Source organism: Canis lupus, chromosome 10 (assembly GCF_003254725.2).
Source record: "Canis lupus dingo isolate Sandy chromosome 10, ASM325472v2, whole genome shotgun sequence".
In the NCBI taxonomy this organism is placed as follows: domain Eukaryota; kingdom Metazoa; phylum Chordata; class Mammalia; order Carnivora; family Canidae; genus Canis; species Canis lupus.
This window is the reverse complement of record NC_064252.1, coordinates 46,930,133-46,957,749: the sequence shown is the minus strand read 5'-3', so window position 1 is coordinate 46,957,749 and position 27,617 is coordinate 46,930,133. Positions and strand designations below refer to the sequence as shown.

Sequence of the window (27,617 nt, the reverse complement as noted above, 5' to 3'; positions counted from 1 at the left end):
CTTGTAAATCTCAGCCAACATTTACTTACTGTCACCTTTTTCTAGAAACATGACAAATTGAATTTGTTTGGCTATGGCAAATACAGTGGAATGGCATCCTGTTTCTGGCTGTGCTAAGAAAAATACATGGTACAATGGAATATTATTTAGCAATAAAAAGAAATGAGGTACTTATAAATGCTACAACATAGATAAATTTTGAAAATGTGCTGAGTGAAAGGAGGTAGTCATAAAAGATCACATTTTATATGATCTTATTTATTTTTTATTTCTCTAAACGATTTTTATTTATTTGAGAGACAGCATGAGAGAGAGAGAGAGAGAGAATGAGCAGGGAGAGGTGCAGAAGGAGAGGGAGAAGCAGACTCCCCACTAAGCAGGGAGCCTGATGTGGGCTCAATTCCAGGATCCCGGGATCATGACTGGAGCCCAAGGCAGATGCCCAATTGACAGCCACCTCGGTGCCCCTGTGTATAAACTTATTTACATGAAATATCCAGAACTGATAAATTTATAGAGCCAGGAAATAGATTAGTAGTGATGAGGGGCTGGAGAGGATGGGAGTGATGGCTAAGGGGAGAAGGGTTTCTTTGAGGAAATAAAAAAAATTCTAAAATTTGTGGTGATGATTGTACAATGTGTATGAATATACTAGACACTACTGACAGGTAGTTTAAATGAGTGAAATCATATGTCATATGGATTAAAGCTTAATAAAGCCATTCTAAAAAGGAAAATACATGTTGAATGGAGATCTTGTCAAAATGCAGATTCAGATGCAGCAGGTAGGTCTGGGATGGGAACCAAGATTCTCATGTCTAACAAGCTCCAGGGTCACACTTTGAGTAGCAAGGCTGTGACTACAATTGTTCCAGGAGCGCTGGGTATCCACCGAAGTGTTTTAAACAGGAACATGACAAGATCGATATGACAAAAGTATGGAGGTGGATTAGAAGAGACACAAGTAGATTCAATCTGACCAGATGGGGATCTATGTCAGTCATCCTGGTGAGAGATGGTGGTGGCTGGGTAGCGGAGGTGACAGAGAAAAGCAATGAGTGACCAAAACCATGCTTTAGGAAGCTCTATCCAGCACACAGCAAGAACAGCTAGGAGAGGGAGGAACAGTTGGGAGCTAAGGGAGTAGTTCTGTGAAGATCTGAATGAGGGTGGTCAGGGTAAGAATGAAATGAAGGCCATGAAAAAAAAAAAAACAAAAAAACAAAAAAAAAAAAAAGAAATGAAGGCCATGGTAGCATCGAAATATTCTGGGTGGGGTAGATAAAAATAGTAGACAATTGCACAATGGGCCAGGCTTTCTTCCAAGTGCTTTAGCATGTAAACTCATGATAATTTTGTGATGTAGGAACAGTTGTTATTCCCATCTGACAAATTGGACAACTGAGGCACAGAGAGGTTCCATAACTGTCCTAAAGTTACCCAGATATTATGTAGTGGAACTGGGAATTCTGGTTTCACAGTAACCACTACTCCATATGATATCTCAACTTCTTTTGAGAAATTGAATCTATGAGTTCTAACAACTGATTTGATGGCTGGGAACATGAGGGCCTTGGGAGGCTTTGTGTGACTGGGAAATGATGGTACCATTAACCAAAGTAAGGAAGCAAGGAGAAGAGGAATTAGTTAACTGGAAGAAGAATGAGATTTGGCTTAGATGTGCCAAGTACAACCCAAGGAGGAGAGCCAGCAGAAAATGAGTCAGGCTGAAATGGAGAAAAAGGTCTGGATTTGGGTATACATTTCAAGGTAATATGCTTAGAGGAGAGATTCTTGTGAATTCCAGAATGATTGCTGACCACAGGGCCACTTGGTGTACTACAAGCAAGGACAGAGGGGTTGGAGAGAGCAAGGATAAGGGACCTGGATAAATACTTGGGAAGACAGGTCTGGCTCTTTAATCTGATCACACATAAAATCCAAAAGAGGAAGGAGTCACTGACCTCTACACAGAATGAGCATGTGGCTGGAGTAGAGTGGAGATCCCAGTTCAAAAATTGGAATTCCCAGCATGAGGGGAAATATATCAAAGGCAAGAGGAAGAAGATTGGGAAAAGGAAATAAGGCTGGCAGGAACAAACTCTTACCAACTGACCGGGATAAAAGTCTAGGGTATAGACTGGGATGCCCCAAGATGTTTACCTGCAACCCAGAAAACCAGCAAACTCTATGAACCAAAGAATCTGACCCTAATAGAGGTGGACCAGGGAGATGGCTGTCCTGCTGGTGTGTAGGTTGTGCCCAGTGCCCAGGTTGTAATGGTCTGCTCAATCTGTTAGGTCTGCAATGAAGCAGAACCCTCTTCAACCTCACTTCACTCCATCAGGTAAGCTGGGCCCCCACTATCACAGTCTGGTATGGGGAGCAGCTCATCATGGGGCGAGGTCAAGGCCAAGACTGGTGGAGGTAAGACTTTAATGGGAATCAGTAAGACCACAGAGAAAGAATAAGTGTGTACAAAGGAAAAAGAAAAACGCTGGGGCAGAGCTTTGCAGATCACTTATTTTAGGGCAAATGAAGAGAAGAACCGTTGAAGCAGATTGAGGGATAGTCAGCCATGGCTCAGTCAGGACCCATGAAGTTTATTTAAAACAAAGACACCACACATGAGAGTCACATAGGAAGCCTGTGACCCAAACAGTATAAAAAAATTGTTAAACGTCAACAGATTATTTTTTCTGTTTAAGGTCAGTACCTACCAGGCAGAGGCCCCCATTCTGGTACAGATCCATATCACAGCTAGTAACTAAAAATTTTCCTGCAGCACCTGGGTGGCTCAGTGGTTGAGTGTCTGCCTTTGGCTCCCGGTCGTGATCCCAGGATTCCAGGATCCAGTCCCGCATCAGGCTCTGGCAGGGATCCTGCTTCTCCCTCTGCCTATGTTTCTGCCTCTCTCTCTCTCTCTCTCTCTCTCTCCCCCTCTGTGTGTGTGTGTGTGTGTCTCATGGATAAATAAATAGAATCTTAAAATAAGAAAATTTTCCCTTTCTCTTTCTATATTGCATAAAGGTACAGCTTAAGCTGGAAGTAAAGGAACAACAACAACAAAAAGCCACAGCAAAACTGACCACAACGTCCCCTGTCACTGACAGAGAAAAAACACATCAAGAGGACATTATTATGTACTTGGCAATAACTGTGAAATGAAAAAAGATCCTCAAAAGACTGTGGAAAAAGCAGAGGTGAACAGGGTGGTAGCAAGCAGAGAACATTTAGTGAGGAGGCAGGGCGTGATGATTTGGTGAATCAGAAAGAACTAGTTACTACATTGGCTGGGTGGGGGTGAATGAACTGCTGGAGCCCAGGAGGAAATAGCCTGTATATGAATGAATAAATGAATGAATGAATGAATGTGGTATCCATGAGGTAGATTAAACCAGCCTGCCCCAGCTGGAAGGAAAGAGGTTTGGCATTAATTGACAGTCCAATCTCTTTTTTAAAAAATTTTATTTATTTATTCATGAAAGATACACAGAGATAGGCAGAGACACAGGCAGAAGGAGAAGCAGGCTCCATGCAGGGAGCCTGATGTGGGACTTGATCCCAGGACCCCAGGATCACACCCTGAGCCAAAGGCAGATGCTCAACTGCTGAGCCACCCAGGCATCCCAACAGTCCAATCTTAACAGCTGACACTGAGGTGTTGAGGAGCAAGACCTACTGCAACAAACGCATGTACCAGGTTTCTTCTATCATTGCCTATGGAATATAGTGGGGTTGTTTCAGAAAACCTGGCAGGGCCATTGAAGAGGTATTTGATTGGCACGGAACTGATTCAAGTACAATGCTAGTACATACAAGCTATTTGTAAGCTTTCATGAAACATTTATTGGAAGGATAGCAGATACACAGCAGGAAAATCCTGAACTGAAGTGAGGAGAAGTGGGGAGATGAGGGAAGGGAAATGTACCAATGAGAGGGCTGTAAGTAGGGACAGAGGAGGGTCAACGTCGTGTTGATCAAGAGGTGGGTTCACTCTGAGCCTCATTGGAGTACTGTGAGATGACTTGGCAGCAGCATTTCAAACTAACAGTTGAAATGAAAAAAGTAATTACTTGCATCCTTGTTTTCAGTAGTCTTTGCCTTCACTTAACCAAATTCATATGGTGACCCTGTACTTTGAACTTTCTGCTGTTACCCTATAATATACTCAAATCAACAATAAAAACATTTTTTAGTTCCCCATAGCCATTTTTGTTTTACATTTTGTTTCCTGATTATAAAAGCAATATAAACTCATTTTCATTGGAAAACAGAACAAAGAAGAAAACTGAAGTCACCCACAATCCATCATCCATAACCACTGTCATGGCTGTCTTTCCATTTGGTGTTTATTTCTATATACTGTTTTCCCTTGATGAGATTTCCTTATAAGATTATGCTGAATTCTCACATTTTGTCTTGCTTTTACACTTAAGATTCTATCGTGAACATTTTCTTTTTCGTGAAGTAGTATTTGAAAACATTTTTGATGACTACCTGACATTCCACCATAGGATTATACCCTAATTTATTTAACCATTCTCTTGTTAATGTACAATTGGGCTGTTCCCAGTTTTTCACTAGTATAAAAACAACAAAACTGTTTCAATGCTTTTGCATTTTCCAAATATAATAGGTTTTTGGAAAACTTTTTTCAGAACAGCTTTATTGAGATATAATTCACATACTATACAACTCACCCATTTAAAGTGTACAAATCAATGCTTTTTAGCTTTTTTTAAAAAAAAAGATTTTCTTTATTCATTCATGAGAGATACACAGAGAGAAGCAGCGACACAGGCAGAGGGAGAAGCAGGCTCCCTAGTGGGAGCCCCTTGCAAAACTTGATCCCAGGACTCCGGGATCACGACCTAAGCCAAAGGCAGATGCTCAGCCGCTGAGCCACCCAGGTGTCCCGATGGTTTTAGTATAGTCACAGATTTGCACTGTTTCATTCTGTCTGTACCAAATCGAGAGATTCTGTTCAGCTCTGGATTATCAACCATTGGCCTTTAGCCCAGTTCCAGAGACACAAAGCTAGTAAGCCTTATTCTTATAAACCATTCCATCCTCAGAGGTTTTTCTCAATATAAAACTGAGTCTCTTCCAAATGACACACCTGCTGCCTTCGTGTTTTCTTTTTACATTCTAACCTATACCCTTAACTTTCTTACTGGCACAGTTTCACTAGGGACAGTTTGGAATGCAGTGGCCAATTTGGGGAAATTTTGACATGAGTGAGGCTGTTCATTTGAGAAGTGCCTTAGAACAAAAAGAAGAAAGAAACTTTCTTAAGGAAATTGACTCGTTTGTCCAAAAGAGAGAATATTCTGTTTAACGGTAGAAACATCACCTTCTTTGTTTTCATACTTCAAGAATTAATGAGACCTCATGCTTTGATTTATGGCTTGATAAAGTTGTCAAGGAGTCAAGTTTTGTCAAAACCCACTACATATCACTCTCTTTTGTGTGTATATATCTAAAATTTATTTTTTCTCTATCTAAGCTTTCTTTCCTTTCCTTGCAAAGGGAACATAATTAGCTTTTTACGAGAACAATTTTATATTTGTCTGAAGCTGGTTCCCTCATTTATTAATTAACTTTAAAGGAGCAGTCAGTGGTTGATGTGCTCACTTGAAGAATATAGTCCAGATAGGCAGTCAAAAGTATCTAAAAGAAAGAAAAAAGTTATTAAACTATGTTTCTTCTTATTGACACTGAAACAGTATGTTTATACACTCGCCTGCATAACAGCTGTGAGATAATAACAAAAGCCTTTAATTTTAAAAGAATAATTTTTGTCATAGCTTTTTTTCCTAAAGATTTTATTTACTTATTCATGAGAGATAGAGAGAGAAAGAGAGAGAGGCAGAGACATAGGCAGAGGGAGAAACAGGCTCCATGCAGGGAGCCCAACGTGTCATGGCTTTAAAAATTAGTTTACCACATAAAAATGTCAGCCCAACAGTTTGATTTGTTTAAGACCAGAGTTAAATTTCTTGTGATTCAAACTTCTTAAAAATTTTTATACTGGTTTTATGAATTAATTTAATTACCACTATTTCTACAACTTGCTTTAAGTAAAAAGTTATATTATAAAATTATATTCAACTAAATGGAATGATAATGAATGTTCAAAGGTTTAATTTTATGAAATTCTTGCAATACTACAAATGATAGGGATTTAATGTATTAGCTATGTTATATTTCCAGATTTTTAAGCTAACTTTAAAACCTTAAGCAAATCATTAATTGAATTAATAAATAATCTTTGGATTCACAGGTAGTCTCTAAAAGAAGAAACAGACAAGGATGCTTCAGTGGCTCAGTTGGTTAAGCCTCTGGCTTTAGCTCAGGTCATAATTTCAGGGTCCTGGGATGGAGCCCTGCATTGGGCTCGCTGCTCAGTGGGGAATCTGCTGTTCCCTCTGTCCCTCTCCCTGCTTGTTCTCTCTCTCTCTCTCTCTCAAATAAATATTTTTTAAAAATAAAAAAATAGAAGAAACACATACAAAACATTGGTCACTAAACATAATATTTTTATCTTTATTGCTTAAATTGACAATAGATTAACAAAATATGCAAATACATTTAGATGATACAGACACACATTTATTTTTGCCTCCTCAAATTTGTTAAAATTAAGTGAAATAAATAGAATTAAATGAAATTTATTCTTCTTCTTAAGAAGAAACAAATTGCTGAACAGCACTTGTTTCTCAATTCTCTAGTTTTGTGTCTGAAGAAAAGGTTACCTTGATTAAGTGTGACAATATAAATGTTTAATTACACTAGATACAATATTATTTTTAAAGTTTTTTTTTTTTAAGATTTTATTCATTCATTTCAGATAGAGAGAGCATGTGCATGAACAGAGGCAGAGGCAGAGGGAGGGAGAAGCAGACTCCCAGCCGAGTAAGGAGCCCAAGCGAGGTTCAATCCCAGGACCCAGGGATAGTGACCTGGGTCGAAGACAGACACTTAACCATCTGAGCCACCCAAATGCCCCTAATAATATTTTAAAATATAAATAGACACAATGATAATGCATATGCTTTTCCAGTTTTTAAGGAAGTTATAGTTGATTTAGGTGGTAAATTTATTATGATATATTTACTTTATTATTGTTAATTATATTTTAAAACTATAGTAGAAGGCTTCAAGTGAGTACTTGAATATTTGCATATTTATATATGAATGTGAGAATGAATACATATAAAGATGTAACAATAAGTCCTTTACTGCAGACCATTATGTAATAACATACAAAAGGAGTAATAGAATTTGGATCTTTTTTCCTACAAAATGTTGTTTTATGTACAGATCAATAGAGGTCACCAAATTATTCTGCTCAATTTAGTGCTTCCTGAGGTAGTCTTAAATCATTTTTTTAAGAGTCCCTCCTGGGTTGCCTGGGTGGCTTAGCAGTTTAGTGCCTGCCTTCAGCCCAGGGTGTGATCCTGGGATGGAGTCCCACATCAGGCTCTCTGCATGGAGCCTGCTTCTGCCTGTGTCTCTGAGCCTTTCTCTCTCTCTGGGTCTCTCATGAATAAATAAATAAAATCTTAAAAAAAAAAAAGAGTCCCTCCTTTTGGGGTGCCTGGTTGGCTCAGTCAGGAAAGCATATGACTCTTGATCTTAAGATTGTAAGTTCAAGCCCTGTTGGGTAGAGAGTTTACTTAAAACTAAAATCTTAAAAAAAAAAAAATCCTTACTTCTAAAAAAAAGGTAAATTCCTAGGAATTGTTCATTACTGTGTTTTTACAACTTTGCTGTAAATTGTTAGCCTTTAGTTATTTATTAATCTGCCTCTTTTAATGATTCTTGATGTTACCTTTTCTAAATTCAAGCCTCAAATTCTGAATAATAAAACTGGTAAGATGCCTTATGATGAACTATCTTTCAGGTTCCTAAAAAACTACTAGGTAAGAGAAAGAGTTGCTCCATCCCTCTGTAAAAGAAAGGAAAATAGGAATAATCAAGTTTGCCTAAAATTGTCCAAATTGTACTTAATTGGAAACCTATATGAGAATTCCTTTTTTTTTTTTTTTGACAAATTTAGGATTAAAAAAACCCTAATAATAAAAAGAGAATTTATCTTCTTAGGCAAATTATCCTTAAGTAAAATATGTTTCTTAAATACAAGTATGTATATGACTATACTTTCTAGGATTGTATATTTTTCAAATTTTTATTTGTAAAACATGCTTCTGTATAATAAGCCCAAAGACTGGTACAATAACTATCTATTGAAATGTGTTTTCTAGGATTCTAGAGTCATAATTTGTATTTCCCTTTTTGGTTTTTTTGTTTGTTTGTTTTTAAGATTTTATTTATTTATTCATGAGAGACACACAGAGAGAGGCAGAGACCTAGGCAGAGGGAGAAGCAGGCTCCCTGAGGGGAGCCTGATGTGGAACTTGATCCCAGGACCCCAGGATCATGACCTCAACCAAAGGCAGACACTCAGCCACTGAGCCACCCAGGTGCGCCTCCCTTTTTGTTCATGCAAAGTTTGAATAGACACTAGCAATATGAACTCAAATACCTGGTAATTTTCAGAGATCTATTGCTTATTTCAGCATTTCACCAAGTAACCAAAACATAGATACCTTGTTTGAAAATGTGACAGGAAAAAAAAAAAAAAAAAAAAAAAAGAAGAAAGAAAAAAAATATGGCGGCAGTAGCAAAATGTGTAAAAGATTCAATGATTTTGTTTTAAGGTCTCCAGTAAATATAATGGTTCCCATGCTATTACAGACTCTTTTTTTTTTTTTTTTTAGATTCTTCTATTGATGGAAAATGCTCATCACTTTTCAGCTAGTCACCACCTATTCTTTATACAAAATTGTATTGCCCTTTCCATCACTGCAACACTAACATAGCCACCATCTTTCCTTTCCATGAAAAAAAAAAAAGAACTCTGTGATGACTTAATTCCTACCAGGGAACTCTCCTTGTCTCTTACATACCTTGTAGAGACTTCTTTGTGTATCCCTGACATAATTTTGTAATTGTCTATGCTCAAACTAAAAATTGCCTAACAGGTGAGGCTATCACAGACTCGAATTTACCCTGGAAATAGAAGCTTCTCACAGAAATTAAATCAGTTCAGTGACCATGTTAATTGCTCTTGCCCTAGCCTGCCAACAAACAAATGATAAAATATTTGGACTGATAGTAGATATTATTTGGGTTAGTCTGTGATTTCAAAATACCTTAGAAACAAAGAAATCCCCTGACCACTACAGGAATCCTTATCAAATGGACTGTGAAAGAAAAAACCTTGAAATGTTTTGCTAAAACCTAAAGAGACAGCCACAATAAAAGGGATAATTTAACAAAAATCCTTCATGGCGTTACAATAGCTGAGAGAAATTAGCTGTTGGTATAGAGCCAGCATTACTGGGGTAATTTTAAGAAGTATTGCAAATGTATCTAACATACATGCTATTTGTCAAGTATTTATAGCTCATCCCTTCATTTCCTTCAGGACTTTACTCAAATATAACCTCATGAGTGAGGTCTTGCCTGACTACCTTATATGAAATAAGAAACTTCTCCTTCCCCATCCTGTTTTGTATTACTTTATACCAGTTTGTCTATGGCTTTTCTTTCCCAGTATAATGTAATCTCTGGGAGGTTCTTTGTTCTACTTAGTCTCATTTTATTCTCTGCCTGGAGATGTCTAGTACATAATGGGCACGGAAATAGTGTTTATTAAATAAATAAAATATACCTTCTTAAAATGTATTGCACTTAGCAGCTTTCATTTAGTCATTCAACAAATAGTACCTTTTATCTTTTAGTCACTATGCTGTGATCTGATGATGAACAGTGAGTAACCTCTGCCTTCAGTCTAGTTAGAGGCAAATGACAAGTAAATTGGCCATTTAAAGCACAGTATAATAAAGGCTGTGATAGGTGGAAGTACTAGACCCTGTGGGACCATGTAGCAGTCTCACGTAGCCCAGATTTAAGGGAATCAAGGAAGAATTCTTGGAGGAAGTACAGCTCTAAGACATAAAAGACAAGGAGCTAATCCAGGTGGGAAATTGGGAGAGTCACGAGTGTTTCCACTCTTGGAAAAGGGTGAACAGTGAGAGGAGACGTTGCCAGACTGAAGACTCACCCTCCCCAAAGGCATGGATTCGTTCATGTGTTCAAGTCTTTGCATGTGTTGTTCCCTCTGCTGGGAATGGCTGGAATGCCACCTATTTACCGCGCACTTCTGCATCTTGAAAACCTTTTGGCTGTGTGGCTTCTCTTGCCTCCCATAAGCCAAAATAATCACTTTCTCCTTTGTCCCATCTCTATAACCAGTGAGTGTTTCCTCTGTTCCAACCCTTGGCAATGTTTTTCTTCAATGCTAGATGGAATTCCTTAGAGAACAGAAAATATGTCTTTGTATCATTCGGCACTGGAACGTAAAGGGCCTGGCACAGAGTAAGGCACTCACTAAATATTTGTTGAATGGATGACTGAATAATTAGTTCTGCTTCTGAAGGTCATTTCCTGATTCTATTACTTTGAGGAGTAATGACTGTAAAATCCATGACTATCCTACATCAAAAAAAGAATGACCGCAGAGTGAAAGCGAATATAAATATAGACATCGATAGATCTACTGGTATATCTATTTTGCCTATCTATCTATCTATCATCTATCTATCTATCTATCTATCTATCTATCTATCTATCTATCATCTATCATCTATCATCTATTTATCCATCTGTTCATTCATCTGTCCATCCATCCAACCATCCATTACTCATGTACTGCTCTTGCTTAATTAGTAAAAGAGGTGAAGAACTACAAATATGTCTTACCCCATAAACTTGTTAATATATGCCTTCAATTAGTTCTGTGAAAACATCTGTGTTCTGTGAGATGGGGCTTGTATTCAGGATATTTATTAGGGGCCACTTTTCTTTCTTCTTTTTTTATTTTTTTTATTTTTATTTTTTTTAATACTAATTTTTAAAATTTTTATTTATTTATGATAGTCATACAGAGAGAGAGAGAGGCAGAGACACAGGCAGAGGGAGAAGCAGGCTCCATGCATCGGGACCCGACGTGGGATTCGATCCCGGGTCTCCAGGATCGCGCCCTGGGCCAAAGGCAGGCGCCAAACCGCTGCGCCACCCAGGGATCCCTTTCTTCTTTTTTTTAGAAGATTTTATTATTTATTTGAGAGAGAGAGAGAGAGCACACTTGAGCATGAGCAGAGGGGAGGGGCAGAGAGAGAGAGGGAGAAACAGATTCCTCACTCTGCAGGGAGCCCTACTGGGGGCTGGATCTGAGGACCCTGAGATCCTGACCTGAGCGGAAGGCAGATGCTTAGCCTACTGAGCTACCAGGCATCCCAGAGATAACCTTTCTGATGGAGGTGAGACTCCCCAAAGCCTCAGGAAACACCATGGGGAGTCCTCGAGTGCACATAGGACCTCAACTGGAGTTGTCTCACAGGGACCTGAAATACATCAAGAATGCTATCAGCTTATCAGTAGTTGGATGGAAGGGTGTGTTAGGGAAACCCTGAAAGGACAGCTAGAGGTTAATTCTGAGCAACCAGGGCAGCAAGTCCTTCCCTGAAGTAAGATCTCTGTGTCTACTGCAGGATTATTTCATAACTCCCAGTTACAGTTTCAAATGAGGTAGATTATGTTCAAATTTCCCTAACAATGTGTCTATTTAAAAAGGTGTGGAAAGCAATAAAGACGGATGATGAAAATCAGTATATTGGAAATAGACTACAAACACATTTTTCTCAGAGACGTTATTAGAATTTGAAGCATTGCTGTGTAGCTTACTTTCTTAAAGTTTCATGGTCAATACTTTTATCCCAGAATTTTGGTTTACTTTATCCCAAAAGACATCTAACATTTTCCATGGTAGATTACAGATCACTCTCTCCTTTGAGGTGCTGTGAATTTCATATTTTCCATCCCCTTTCCATGACATCAGGAGCCAAGTATCCAAACAAATTTCACTTAAACTGATTCATATGGTAACTCTGTACTTTAAAGTGCAGTGTTAATTTTTCATATTATAATTCTTCAAACCTATTTTAAAGCAAAGAAACCAACTGGTCTCTTGGAACTTTTTTAATATAATAGATATTATTGAAGAATTTTAACATTATAAGAATTATCTCTTAGTGGAGGAAAAAAAAAACCCACTTTCCCTCTGACTGTAAGAATTTTTTTTCTCTTGCGCTCTGTTTTCCTACCTGTGTCATCCTAGACCATTCTGTTCTACTGTTGCTCTTTCTTCTTGGCTGCATTTCCTACTAGTTTGAACCAGTGCTTCACATTTTTCTTTCTTAGCTGTTTTCTTTCATGGCTTGTATGGATACTGTTAACCATATGATCTAGAGGTCATCAATAACACATTAAGGGTAAATACTACATTAAAAAGCATTAGATTCTCACAAACAACTAAAAAACTGTCTGCCAGATCCATAAGCTTCAAGACTCTCAAGACTCAGCTGTGTTCTCCTTATGCATTTATATCTCTAGCTGTCACTCAAGATTGTATTCTTTTTCTCTATTTTTACTGAGCTGTAACACAGAATGGTGTTCAGGTCAGTTCAGCTGAGTTCATTAGATGCTACTTGGAGGACTTCTTTGTCACAGAAGGTAAACAGTGACTAGAAGAATAAAGGTAACCCCTCCAGGATCCTGCCATCTGATGGGGTAGGAATTCACACAAACAGATAATTTCAGTACAAAGTTAAATGCTAACAGAAAGGTATATTCACTATGCAGTAGGAGGACGAAGGAAAGGCACTTAGCTCAACCTAGAGGCTTTAGAAAGGCTTCCAGGGATGATGACAGATGATTTGAGTAAGAGTCATTCAGTCCCATCGTACTAGAGCACCAAGTGAGACACAAGAAAGGACTGGAAAGGTGGACTGCAGGCCAAGGAGCATCTAGTGTATTCTAGAGGCCATGAGATCCATGAAGAGTTTAGCACAGAGGTGCCTTGTATTTTGGAAACATAGCTCTCGCTGGCACATGAAGGATGGCTTGAAAGCAGTGGTTCTCAATGTGCTCTGGACTAGCAGCTGCAACATTATCTGGGGACTTGTTAGAAATGCAAATCCCCAGTCCCCACCCCAGACCTACTGAATCAGAAACTGGGTGAGGGGCCCACCAGGCTGTGTCTTAACACGCTTCCCAGGAATTTTTCATACCAGCCAGAGTTTGGCTCCTCTAAATCACTCCTCTAAATCAGCAGGGAGCATCTGACAAAGTCATGGATTAGGGGGCAGCAAGTGAGAAAGTCAGGTGTAAAATTTAAAAGGGTGCCCAAATCATCAGGAATCAAGGGGCACCTGGGTGGCTTAGCCAGTTAAGTGTCTGACTCTTGGTTTCCACTCAAGTCATCATCTCAGTCAAGGTCATAAGCTCGGGGTCGTGCGCTAAGCATCCTGATCTCAGGGTCATGAGACAGAGCCTTGCATGGGGCTCCATGCTCGGTGGGGAGTCCGCCTAAGATCTCTGTCTCCCTCTTCCCCTCTCTCCCCACATAAATAAATATTTTTTAAAATCCTCAGTAATCAAGATAAATAATATTTTAATGCAATATTTTTAAAATAAAAATTAATGCCAAAAATTCACAATGCTATTTGTTCCAGGATGCTGTGTTATTGTGCAATGGGAACAGTTGTTCCCAATCAGCTTGGGGTTCCCAGGGCCCACATAGTGTCACATTCCCCATCAGGCAGATTGGGTAACATGGGATTCAGGCTGAGCTTCATGGATATGAGAACTATGCAGTTGAATAGGGCCCCACATTCAGAAGGACCCTATACTTAGAAAGGCCCCACACTTGGTTTAACATTCTTCTGTCACTGTTTTAAAATTCCTCATCATTTTTAAAGAAGGAGCCCTGTATTTTCATTTTGTGCTGGGCCTTACAAAATTTCCTCTGTAATGGTTTCTGGTGTTTGTTTTCTGCCTTTCAAATTTTACATCAGTGTAGAGTGAATTTAGTCTTTTTGTTGTTGTTTCAAAACTTTCATGAACTTTTCACACTTGGTTCAGACTATGAGAGGACATTTTGCTAAGTGTACACAGGGCACACATTTTTCCTTTTACCTCAGGCTCCAATATGGCTTGGCACAGCAGTGGTTGGGACATTTTTGATTGCCACAACTAAGGGGTGCTACTGACATCTAGTGGGTAGTAGCCAGGGATGCTGCTCAACATCCTACGATGCAGAGAACACTTCCAGAAGGAATGATCCAAACCCAAATGTCAATAGTGCTGAGGTCAAGAAACTCTGCTCTATAGGGACACATAAAGAGGTTGTTAGCAGTGTCTAGCTGGGGCAGTGACAGCAAATGTACAACTATCTAGAATCTGATGATTAATCATCAAGGGGGCGGGGAGGGAGTAGTGTTTGAGGGAAAGAAAGATTCCTGTAGGGCATGAGCTCACAAAGGGAATCCAGGAGGAGCTAGTTGTGTGGAAGTGAGGAAAACAGAGAGGAGTTTGTGGCAGAACATCAAATGAGGATGTTTGAAGGGTAGCACCCGGAGCTCCGAAAAGACATTTTAGAACTGTCAGCAGTACCTGTTGTAGTCCTCTGTTTCAGCCAAACCTCTGAGACAGTTCTCTCCCTCTTGCCTCAGAGATTAGATACCACAACTAAACCAGGGGACAAGGAGGTGAATTTTGGCTTTGTAAGTCTCACATAATTTCTCCGAAACTCATGGCAAAGAAATAGTTTCGTGTATTTCAAGAATGTAAGCCCTAATGAGCTCCAGGTGTAGAGAGCATCGTCCTGCTGCACGTAGCAGCCTGGGATAATAGGCAAGTCCAAGTACTTCTTCTCAGAGATGAAATAAAGATGCCACAAGTGGGGAGGAGGAAGGACAAGGGGATGTGGAGGAGGAAGAGACAATAGTATCCGGTGGGAGGATTCTCAATGGACAGGAGCAGAATCAGCCTCAGGACTGCCCTGGCTCTGCCTGAGCAGGCACCAAGGAACTGCCTTTCCTGACTGTACCAAAGTGCTATGTCTGGGGAGAACAACCCCAAATCAGCAGCCCACCCCCACCCTGCCACTCAGGAATGACATCTGCCTATGGGCAGCCTTCTTACCAATAGCTCAGAACACTTGCGGGCCCCAGCATAGAGGGAAAACGCCATCACCCATTCTTGGGTAGAGCTGGAGGGATCCACCGTTGCTGCAGAGGAACGCCAAAGTGATCTCCCACTGCTCTAGTTGCATTTCATAGGCAAGTTTCTCTAGAACTGTTTTTGCACAAACTTCTTCCTTCATCGTTAATTTTTACATCTTCAGAGAGTGAATTCACTTTGCATCCTAAATATTTTCAACTTTCTTTATTACCATCCCTAAGAAGCAAGGATTTTTCCTTGTTGTTCACTTAAGCTTATGGGATACATTTTCTAGCTACAAGATAATTTTCTAATTCCTGGATTTTTTTTTACGTTTATTTTATTTTTTAACTTAGCACTCCTGGGTGCCTTTGAAGGCAAGGATGTTGTTTTGTTCAATATCACATCCCTAGACCACGGCACGATGCCCAGGATATAGCAGGGATCTGCAGTAGATGGGGTGGTGTGCTTCCCAGATCCCCCATTCAAGACCAAGGCCCTCACTCCCCTAGATGTGGCTAGTGTTAGCTGATATAGCTCACTGATCAAATAACTGGTCGATGCAGAAGGACAGAGGCTCTGTCCCTTGGCAAGCCAACTCCAGAGCTCCTGGTAGGATTGGCTAAAGTCCTCTGTGGCAAATTCATTTCTGTTCAACCTTCTCTGATCAGTTGTTTCCCCCAAGCCTTCCTGGGGTTTATTCTTAAGAGTACTTACCAGAAACCCTCTTTTCCACAAACCTCTGTCTAGAATCTGTTTCCTGGGAAACAGACTTAAGACCATGTTTAATAAATATTTGTTGAACAAATGGATGAATGGGCTCTTCCATTGTAAACTATGAGGTTCCTCATCCTGAGCGGAGATTATTGTGGAAAACATCTGACCTTTATCTGTATATTTAACATTTTACTTTGTCATCTCAGGCCCTAAAAGTCAGAGTCCACACTCAAAATCATTCACCCAGCCTTAGGGGCATGCACACTTCTATGTGATGATAATATCAATACCCACTTGTTTTAGTTATATTGTCATTTGACCAGTAGATGGCAGAGGTGACACTTGGAAAGGCACTCTTTCTGGACCTAGGTCACATACTCCAGGATTTAACATTAAATCCAAATTACCCATTTAATACCATCAATTCCCAAGCCTTCGTAATTATGACATTGTTTCATTTTGTAGGAAAGTGTCACCGACACAATTGGCCTCATTTGCATATAAAAAGGAGCGCTTGGAATATAATGGAAAGAGCCCTGGACAGAGTAAGCATCTAAGCATCAGAACCACCGCACACTGGCCACTTTATTCCATTTGAACTGTTTTTTTCTCCAGTAAAATGAGAATGGCACTTCACAGTCTGTTGTGAGGAATACATGAAAATTACTGGGGCCTGGTTGAAGGGAGTGCTTGCGTTCTTCCCTAGTCCATAAGGTGGAGGGACTTTCCTGGCTCCCAGGCTGAGGGCTGGGGGTGGGATGGGGTGTGATGTCCTGCAAGGAGGTCCTGGCTCCTGATACTTATGCTCCAGTCCAAGCCAGGCTCCTAGGCGCCTCAGAGCAGCTATTCCTGGGCCTGTGCCCCCACCCCTCTGAGGTTCCTGCACCCTGGGGTACGGACAGTTTGGTGTACTTCTTCCAAGGATCCCCAACTACTGCCCTGGCCTGTGTATGTGCTGTGAGACCAAGGAGGGAGAGTGGGGTGTGGCCGGATTTTTCACATTGTGATGGGATGGTCACCTCACTGCCTGGATTCACCCATTGCCACACTGGTGGCAGGTGTTAGGAAGAGGCCAGGGCCAGCCAAGCCAGGGCAGTTTGGGGCAGGTTTAGAACCACGTGTCCCTGAAAGTAGGGGATCAAAGAGGTAGACGTGACTGGACAGGCCACCGGACTCCTGGAGCCTGTCACTCAGGTGCCCAGAGGTACCACTTAGAGGAGGATGCTGTTCCCCAAGGGGAGGAGCTTCAGCAGTCTTGTGACACATGAATCCAACCACTTCTGCTGCATGGTCCTCTGTTCAAATCCGGCTTAAAGCAGGGACCCTGCCAGGGACCCAGTGATCCACCCCAAAACAAGGACTGTAGCCTAAATTCCAAAGACCTATCTGTGCTAAAGGAACACCAACGTCCTTGAAACTTGTGATGTTTGTACCGGTTATTCTCTGTACCAGTTTGCTGTGGTTATAAAACAACTAGTAAAAACAGCCTGCATTTGTATTTTCTATTTCTGACTTCTCTGTCCCATGTTTCTTTTCTCCTCAAAATCTGTCCCTTAATTAAAAAAAGAGAAATCTTTTGGAGAATAAGCCGAAAACTCAAAAACTCCAGCAGCATAGGTTTAGTTTCACCAGCTGTGATGGGGACAGTCAGCCAGGTGAGGACCACTCCCGGGTACTGACCTCAGCGGAGGTGTGCAGCCTGGCGTCTGCTCGCTCCTTTTTCAGTTAGGGAAAGTATTAATTTCTTATTGTTACTGCAACAAATACCACAAACTTAGTACCTTAAAATACACATTTATTATATTGTAGTTCTGGAGCTCAGAAGCCGCAAATGGGTCTTACCCAGTTAGAAATCAAGGTGTCAGCTAGACTGTGTTCCTTGGCTGGTGGCCCTTCCTTCCATCCTCAGAGCACATCACTGTAACCCCTGCTTCTGTTACCGCATTTCTTTTTTCTGATGCTGGTCCTCCTGCCTCTTTCTCATAAGGATCCCTCTGATTACAATGGACCACCCAGGTAATCCAGGATAATCTCACCTCAAAATCCTTAATATAATCCCATCTGCAAAACCTCTTTTTCCATGTTAGGTAAAATATTCACAGGTCCCTGTATTACCACATGGGCATCTTTGGAAAGACTTGATGCAGTTTACCAGAGAGAGTTCTGAAAATTGAGAGTGAGTTGGAGAGGTTACAGGTCTAGGGTCAAATGTGAATGAGAAAAATAGCAGATCATTTGTTGAATTTGTATTATGTTCCGGGAACTAGGATAGGCACCTTACATGTGCTATCTCATTTAATTCTCACAGCAATGTAGCAAAGTAGGCATTATTACAGCTGTTTCTAACTTATAAAAATTTTTAAAGATTTTCTTGATTTATTTGAGAGACTGAGAAAGCACAAGTAGGGGAAGGAGCAGAGAGGGAGGGCAAGGGACAAGCAGACTCCCTGCTCAGCGAGGAACCTGACGCAAGCTGCACCCCAGGACCCAGGATTATGACCTGAGCTGAAGGCAGGTGCTTAATTGACTGAGCCACTCAGGTGCCCCTAGAACTGTTTTTTAAAAAGTGAGAAAATTGAGGCTCAGAGAAGTCAAATAGTTTATATGTTGGTGGTAAAGCTTCACACTTGCCTCTGATTCAATCCTTTCCCTTAATCTCTAGGAAAATCAGTTTTCTCATTTGTGAAATGGAGACAGTAACTAGCCATATGTTTGTGTGAGAATTAACTGAGCTGACAGTGTAAAGGACTGAGATGATGTGGCTCCTGCTGAATGCTCCAGGAGTGACAGCCATTGTTGCTATGGTCTGTCAGCCCTAACTGTCCCATCCCTCCCAGCTCAAGTGCTCCCTCTCTCTCTCTCTGGTGGGCAGAGCCTCACCCTGTTCTAAGTTAACTTTGACCAAGGTAGGCAGGAGCCCTGGCATAGTAGTTCTAGGCAAGTAGGCTGTAAGCTCTAAATTTCTATGCTGCCACAGAGGTGGTACCATGCAATACTAGGGCAAAGCATTCAGTTGAAGGAAAATACTATTTTTTGCATGTAGTATTTTGTGTATTACTTTAAAATAAAGTTGAGGGGCGACTGGGTGTTTCAGTTGGTTAAACGTCTGCCTTCAGCTCAGGTCATGATCCCAGGGTCCTGGAATTGAACCTGTCGAGCTCCCTGCTCAGCAAGAAGCTTTGGATCTGGCCTTTTAATCATCTTTTAAATCCACTTAGGTACCTTTCATGCCTATGGCCTGCATGTACAGCAGCTGAACATGAGTACTTGGGTTATTAAACTTTGTATCTCCAAAAAAATGACCCCAAACTGATCAGCTCTTGTCCTCAAGGCTGAAAGAACTTGTCCAGGGCTTCTCATTACAGAGAAAATAAGAATAATGAATAGCACGCAGATACATGGATAGATGGTATGTGTCAGGATCCCCAGCCATGGTCTGACTTACATGAAGGCTGAGGGATGTTGATCTTGGTGTATTGTTGACCATTTGTAACACCACCAGTCAGCTAAGCATACCATTTGAAATGTTCAGATCTAGTTCATTCCTTTTGTGGCTGGGCCACTCGGATTTGAGATAGACCAATACCTGGCTGTTAGGAGTGAGTTCTGGGTCCCCCTGGCTGTCTACCGAGAAGCAGTCTTTATTTCCATTGGGCTACTGCTTTATGAGCCTAGATCCCTGCCCTGAAGTCCTGCCTACCATTCCTTTGGCACACTCTTCACCCCAGGGGCCAGGCCCTGTTCCTATATATTCATGTGCCTGCTGAGAGCTGCTGTGAACGGAGAGGTCGGGATAAGGTTGCTTATGCCCACTTGGTATTACTGCTACTGGAGTTCTTGTGTCCCTGATTATCACCTAGGTATGATATCATCAATGTGCATTAAGCCCAAGTAACCAGTATTGGATTAGCTAGCTACCTTTATGGTGTCTTGCTTATACCTTAGGCAAAAGAAAGGTATTACAGCAGCTCTTAGAGTGTAACAGTATAGATATTAGAAAAAGAATATTCCATTCATTTGTAGCAAGGTTGGAAGAACAGTCCATTCACTTGTAGGCAAGATTTACTTCATAGGTTACCTTCAAAAGTTAAGGATTAATGCTAGTGACAAGTCAGGATCAGAACACACCTTTATGTTTCTTATAAAAAGCTGTGTGAATTTAAAAAAAAAATATATATATAGAACAGCATGGAACTTACATATCCAAATGAGAATAGTCCCCACTAGAGAAATCACCTTGGAAGGCCATATACTTGTTTCTTCTTTTGGTATAGCTCATATTTTTGAAATCTTTTTGGACGTTTCTATTTAAGATTTTGACATACAGAGAGCAATAGAGCACAGAGGGAGCAGCAGAGGGAGAGGAAGAGGCAGACTCTCCATTGTGAGCAGGGAGCCCGATGTGGGGCTGGGATCATGGGATCATGACCTGAGCTGAAGGCAGACACTTAACCAACTGAGCCACTCAGGCACTCCTGGGTGTTCTTTTTAGAACATTTTTCTCAGGATATCCAGTGGTATAGAAATCTTTATCCCTTGTAATTGGATTTGAGTTTGGGGAACCATTAAAAGTAACTGTAAGACATGGCAGATAGGATCAAAGAGAGTGATCAATTGATCATCGGCCAAAAGCAAAGTCAGTCCATAAACAGCAAGGCTGATTTTCTTATGCATTCAAAATAACACAAAAAGAATGATAGGAGTTTCAGAAATTTTAAGTAATTGCAGCAAGATTGATATAAAAGTGAAAGGTCTCACCAACTTAGACATACTAGTTTTGGGATGTTCTAACCAATCTGTGGAACGATAAAGAAAATATTTTTATCTTTTTGCACAGTTAGTAAGCAAATTTTACTGGGGACTTGGACTAAAATCAAGTCTTGGAAGGTTAATTTATGACTGATTAGTGAGAGAACTCTGTGACACATGCAGAAAAGATTTACTATACATACATAAAATTTATACAACATTCATTCTGTAACACCTACAAGAGGTAAATTACAGAGATTCACCTCTTGGATATATGTGTTTTGTGTTTACACTTCTTGGGAGGAATGAGACTTGTAGGTGCATCTCTGGGTAGTAAAGCTGGAGACAGACACTAGGTTTATCTTTTCCCTGGAAAAATTTATTTATACTCCAAAGGGTTAAGAGAACCCAGGATTTCTCCTATTATATCTCGAAGGACACTCTCTGAGGATAGCTGTCTCTCCCTTCTATTTAAGTGCCGAGATTCATGTTGGGAGGATCCTCACCTATAATACATTGTTCATATGTAGAGTTTTATTCAACTGGTTCTCAGGTCATCTGAGGGATAAGGATTTGAGCACTGGGGAACCATGCAACTGTTGTTTGCTGGAAGTAAATAATAGCAATCTGCTCTGCTCCAGAAACCTAAAGCACGGAGTCAGGATAAGTATGGGTATCAAAAATTCAACACAATCTTTACCTTTTTTCTTAAAAAAGATTTTATTTACTCATGAGAGACAGAGAGAGAGAGGCTGAGACACAGGCAGAAGGAGAAGCAGGCTCCCCGCAAGGCAGCCTGATGAGGGACTCGATCCTGGGACCGGGATCATGCCCCCAGCAAAGGCAGATGCCCAACCACTGAGCCACCCAGGTGTTCCAGGATTGCTTTTTTTTTTTTTTTATTCTTTTTTTTTATTTTTATTTATTTTTTTTATTTATGATAGTCACAGAGAGAGAGAGAGAGAGAGAGAGAGAGAGAGAGAGGCAGAGACACAGGCAGAGGGAGAAGCAGGCTCCATGCACCGGGAGCCCGACGTGGGATTAGATCCTGGGTCTCCAGGATCGCGCCCTGGGCCAAAGGGAGGCGCCAAACTGCTGCGCCACCCAGGGATCCCTCCAGGATTGCTTTTTGAAACAAGAATGAAAAACATTTCTTTTCAAAAGCATTTTAGTCAAGGATGGTGCTATGAATTTAAAATTTTTGTTTTTTTCTATCTGCGCCCTACACAATTGTTGCCTTTCTTTATTTTTTTTAATTTATTTTTTATTGGTGTTCAATTTACTAACATACAGAATAACCCCCAGTGCCCGTCACCCATTCACTCCCACCCCCCGCCCTTCTCCCCTTCCACCACCCCTAGTTCGTTTCCCAGAGTTAGCAGTCTTTACGTTCTGTCTCCCTTTCTGATATTTCCCACACATTTCTTCTCCCTTCCCTTATATTCCCTTTCACTATTATTTATATTCCCCAAATGAATGAGTACATATAATGTTTGTCCTTCACCGACTGACTTACTTCATTCAGCATAATACCCTCCAGTTCCATCCACGTTGAAGCAAATGGTGGGTATTTGTCATTTCTAATAGCTGAATAATATTCCATTGTATACATAAACCACATCTTCTTTATCCATTCATCTTTCGTTGGACACCGAGGCTCCTTCCACAGTTTGGCTATCGTGGCCATTGCTGCTATAAACATCGGGGTGCAGGTGTCCCGGCGTTTCATTGCATTTGTATCTTTGGGGTAAATCCCCAACAGTGCAATTGCTGGGTCGTAGGGCAGGTCTATTTTAACTGTTTGAGAAAAGGGAACCCTCTTACACTGTTGGTGGGAATGTGAACTGGTGCAGCCACTCTGGAAAACTGTGTGGAGGTTCCTCAAACCGTTGCCTTTCTTTAAAGGCAGTAACACGGGCCCCCGGGTGGCTCGGGAGGTTGAGCGGCTGACTCTTGATTTCTGCTCAGGTAGTGATCTTAGGGTTGTGAGATGCAGCCCTATGTCAGGCTTCCTACTCAGCGCAGAGTCTGCTTGTCCCTCTCCTTCCCCTTCTGCCCTTCTCTACACACTCCCCACCAAAAAAATAAATAAAATCTAAATAAAATAAAATGACAGTAACATAATTCAAATAGTAAAAAATGTTAACTTTTTGGTGATTACAAAAACAGGCCTTAAAAGAAAAGTTTATTAACCCAGTGTTACAACATTAAAGGCAGTTTAAGAAGAAAAAATGTTCAATCTTACCAGCTTAATAAACTACTTTTCCAAACACATTCTCTTCCAACCCTTATTCACAGTATCTATATTTTTATGAAGTTGTAAACATAATGTATACATAATTTTCTGTTCCAATATTTTTAGGTCATATTATTTTATTTATTTATTTATTTTCATTTTTTTTTAGGTCATATTATTTTATAAATATTTTTCCTTATTACTTCATTCCTGACTTAAATTTTCTTTTAAATATTTGGTTTTTTGATTTAAAAGGCATAAGCAGCAATAATGCTGAATTTTAAAAACACGATATTGAAAACAATTCCATTTATGATTACACCAAAAATAATACCTATGAATAAACTTAGCCAAGGAAATACCTGTACTCTGAAAACTATAAAACACTGATAAAAGAAACTAAAGATGACACAAATAGATAGATATTCCATGCTAATGGATTGGAAAAGTCAATATTATTAAAATGTCCATACCACCCAAGCAATCTATAGATTTAATGCGATCCCTATCAAAATACCAACATATTCCAGAGTTGGGATTACTGCCTAGTGCAGTACTGAGCACTGTGTGAATAAAATTGCTCAATTTTCACAAAGTAATCTTCTATTTGAATGTATTCTATTTGTATATTAACTAATTTGAGTCAACAAGTTATTCTAACATACTTTTGGGTAGGAAGTTAATAAGCTAAAATTTCTTTGTAAATACTTATTTCCTGTATGAGTGCTACATCCCACATGAAAAAACATACTATTATTCAAACAATGCCGAAATAGCATGGAAAATGAGGGCCTCCTGTAATTCTACTCCCCAAAAAACCACAGACTACAATTTGGTGAATATTCATCCTGGCTGAACTCCTTATTCAAAGGTAGAAATAATTCCATAGTTTGTTGCCACATGGTGGTAAAATAAGCACCACTGCCCATTAACACTGTAAAGAACACGATAGCCATTACCCTAACCCAACAAATATTTGCTGAGCTATTTACGCTCAGCACTGCACTAGGCACTGTCTAAAGACGGTCCCTGTCTTGGAAGGACTTGTAGGAAGACTGACAAGCATACAAATAACTAGCATGTACTGACAAAATGACAAAATGACATTGTTATAACTGAGACAAAAATCTAAGTATGGCAGAACAGGGATTTCTTGTCAGGTTTCATTGAGGAGGTGACATTTGAGACGGGTCTTCAAGTGTGCTGCAGTTTCTCAGGTGAGAATAAGAAAGGCCCTCTCAGCAGAGAGGATGGATGGATGGATGCACATGGATGGAGCAGTGCTTTCAGGGACTATTGAGAAGGCCACTCCAGCTGGAGCCTGGTGTATGGGGAAGGAAAAGGAGTGTCACATGGAAGACAAGCCGCTATGTGTGCTCTTAATTCGGGAAGGGATCAGAACAGCTGAAAAAGAGAAAGTTGGAAAAGCATCTAAAATTTTCCTTTCTGGGACACCTGGGCAGCTCAGCGGTTGAGCACCTGCCTTCGGCCCAGGGCCTGATCCTGGAGTCCTGGGATCAAGTCCCACGTTGGCCTCCCTGCGTGGAGCCTGCTTCTCCCTCTGCCTGTGTCTCTGCCTCTCTCTTGCTCTCTCTTTCATGAATAAATAAATAAATCTTAAAAAAAAAATTATTTCGTAGTCGTGATTCCTTAGCTAGTACATTTCAAGAATTGAGGAAAACCCAGCAGATGTGTTCTAATACTGTGGTAGCCAGCCTCCAAAATGGTACTCCCCAATTACATTGGCCTCCTGATCCACTTCTCTGTCAACCCTTCTCACAATGAATAGAGCTAACCTGTGTGACTACAGAATGTTGTTGAAATGGTGTGTAACTTCCGTGGCTGGGCCATCAATGTCATCGAAGCTTCTACCTTGCTTTCCTGTGCTCATTCTGGGGAAGGCTTGACACCATGTTATGAGACTGTTTAAGCAGCCTGAAGAGAAGCCCACATGGTAAGGGATTGAGGCCCCCTGTCAACAACCAGAGACGCTGGATTAAGTCATCTTGGAAGTGGTTCCTCTTGCCCCAGCCAGATCTTCCGGTGACTGCAGGCTCATGGGAGACTCCTGGCCAGTAGCACTCAGCCACACACAATGCTGCTAAATTTCTGACCCAGAGAAACTGTAAAAAGTAAAAATGTAGTGTTTGAAGACATTAAGTTTTGGGGTAATTTATTATACAGCAAGATAAATAACAGAAGAACTTTGCTTTCTTCCATAGACTAGGGGACAAACAATAACATTTATTAACAAGCAGCAAGATTTCATCTTCTATTAAAAAATGACACAATATTCATAGCTCTAGTATATGCTTTTGGACTTCATTTTAGACATGAAAATATGAAATAAGGCTTTTTATGAGGGACTCTTTATGTAAATCATGTATTGCTTGCAGATTACCATAAGCTATTTTTTTTTAGGAGGTAATGGGACTATAAAACTGACAGACTATATTATGCTTTTCAGTTATGCAAAACAGTACTTACAAAAGAAACTTAGCTTGAGTTGGTAAGTAGTTTGGCTTCTATAGAGACTTTTATGGATAAGTAATAAATGAGTAAGCAATTAAAGCCTTTTTTGGGCACCCGGGTGGCTCAGTGCTTTAGCATCTGCCTTTGGCTGAGGTCATGATCACAGGGTCCTGGGATCGAATCTCGCATTGGGCTTCCTGCAGGGAGCCTGCTTCTCCCTCTGCCTGTTTCTGCCTCTCACTATGTCTCCCATGAATAAATAAAATCTTAGATAAAAATATCCTTTTTTTGTGGCTTTCAGAGATCAAATTTTAATCAAATGTCCTGTCAAGTGTCAAAAATTTTAAAAATCATTATCTGTGAAAATGTGTCATTAAATAAGTATAAAAAAATCCATTCCATAATTGAGGGGACAATGCTGCTTCAACAGGTACTTATTTCCAAAGCTTTAGCTTAACACTTAACAAAACATGGACATATTATTTTTCATGATTTTATGTAGTCCACTTTTACAATAAGATGTCATTTAAGTGTTTCTACACTTTTATATACTAAGGATTATGGACTCTTTAAAAATTCCCTTGGAATACGTTTTTACAAATAAATAGCTACTTAAAAGTTCATGGCTTAAATTCATGCTGTAGTCTAGAAAACCTCAAGCAGAGAAGTTAATTTAGTTTCAAGTTGGTAGCTTAAGTGGCTTTGCAAAAACAAAAGGCTATCTTCTCGTTACTCTTTGAACCTTTTTTAAAAATTAAAACATTTTTTTTCTATTTGAACCTTTAAAACCTAAACCTTCATTGCCTCTAATTCCCATAGTTACTGCTTCATTTATTTGACCCTAATGGAAGTACTAGAGTTGTTTCTACTTGATCTTGACATTTCCTCTCCCAGTGTGTTTTACACCCATTCAAATACACTCCAAATTTTTGCCCCATCACTCCATAATGGCAATTTCATCCTCCCCTTGCTCAAATCAGAAATCTTGGGATCCTCATTGAATCCTCTTTCTTCACCCCCCACAGCTTATCCTTAAAAAAATCGGGTTAGCTTACTTTTCAAGTCAGAATCCAGAACCTGTCCACCCCTCATACTTTCTTTCCACTGCTATCACCCTGGTTTGAGTCACTAGCATCTTACTAGTTTCCAAGAATAGCTTCCTCACTTACTGGTCGTCCAGCCTCCACTACAAAGTAGCTCCAGTGATTCTTTTGAAATATAGACAACCCTATCACTCTTCGGCTCAAAATGACTCCCCATTTCACGGAGTTAGAAGCCCTGACATAGGGCAATGGGGCTTTACATCACCTAACTTCCCCGGCCCCACTGCCCTACGTCAGGGCTTCCCTACAACCTCCCCCGTTGGCTCCCGCCACACTGGCCACCTTGCACAGCATCCGTCTCTATGTCCTGACCTTACCCCGACCCTCTGTCCCAGCTCCTAGCGTGGTGTCCCGCACCTGATTTCTTTCTAAGGTAATGAATCGTCTGATGACTTCTAGGCCACCCCGCCTGGCAGGAGCTCGGACAGTTCGCGCTCATTCACCATCTGACGAACGAACAAACGCACTCGGGACACGACACGCGTTAGTTCATTTTGGCGCTTCTCGTTTTAGCCAAAACTCTTGGCGTGGCTTCAGCGTAAGGCCCGAAGGATCCCATCTCGCAGGCCCTACGGTCGCCGGTTCTCACAGCCCTGGGGCGGTTTTCTCCCCTTCTCCGGGCTGGGCGGGCCGCGTGGGAGGAGGGTGGAATGCCCGGATGGAGGCTAAAGTGCTGCCCGGGTACTCCAGGTCTACACTGCCCTAAGACGACCGAGACGGAAGGGCCTCCCAGCGGCGGGCTTGCCCCGCGCCGCGAGCGTACCCCGCGCGCTCTATTTACAGCCGCCATCTACCCAAACCCGCTCGCTAACACCCGCTCCCGGTGACGTCACCACCGCCCCGGACTCCTGATTGGAAGAGCGCAGCCGCTCAGTTCTCGCGATGACGTCTGTTCGGGTCTCCCTTGCCTCCCTCCCATTGCGCAGACCCGGTAGTCAACAGACCACGTTGCGAGCCACGGAGGCATCGTAGAACTAGACCAGCTTCGGTACTCGTCCAGACGGCAGCGAACTCTTCCTAGACGCTCACGGGCACAAGGTTTGGCTCCCGGGCGTCCCGTGTGCCAGACTCGCGGCAGCGCGCGCGACTCGGCACTGCTCGCCTCCGCCACTTTCCTGGGGCAGCCGGGGGATTCGCACCAATTCTCGTCCTTTGCTATCGCGAGGTCTTGGCGGTTGCTCTACCGATTTCCGGTCGCTTAGGTC

General features: G+C 41.0%; 1 protein-coding gene and 1 long non-coding RNA gene across 6 annotated transcripts in view; one reads left to right on the top strand and one right to left on the bottom strand.

Annotated features, from left to right (window-relative positions):
* Positions 1-22,767: 22,767 nt before the first annotated feature.
* On the bottom strand, positions 22,768-27,314 carry LOC112671188 (uncharacterized). Its single transcript, XR_003143452.3, has 2 exons — positions 26,770-27,314; positions 22,768-24,960 (listed from the first exon to the last, which is right to left on the bottom strand). It is a non-coding gene; the product is annotated as an uncharacterized LOC112671188 (long non-coding RNA).
* THADA (THADA armadillo repeat containing) overlaps positions 27,310-27,617 on the top strand; it is a 332,024-nt gene continuing 331,716 nt past the window's right edge. For all 5 annotated transcript variants that reach the window (XM_025465181.3, XM_035696069.2, XM_049115488.1 and 2 more), the window contains exon 1: positions 27,310-27,450. The gene's annotated coding sequence lies outside the window, so the exon portion shown is untranslated. The remainder of the gene's footprint in view (positions 27,451-27,617) is intronic.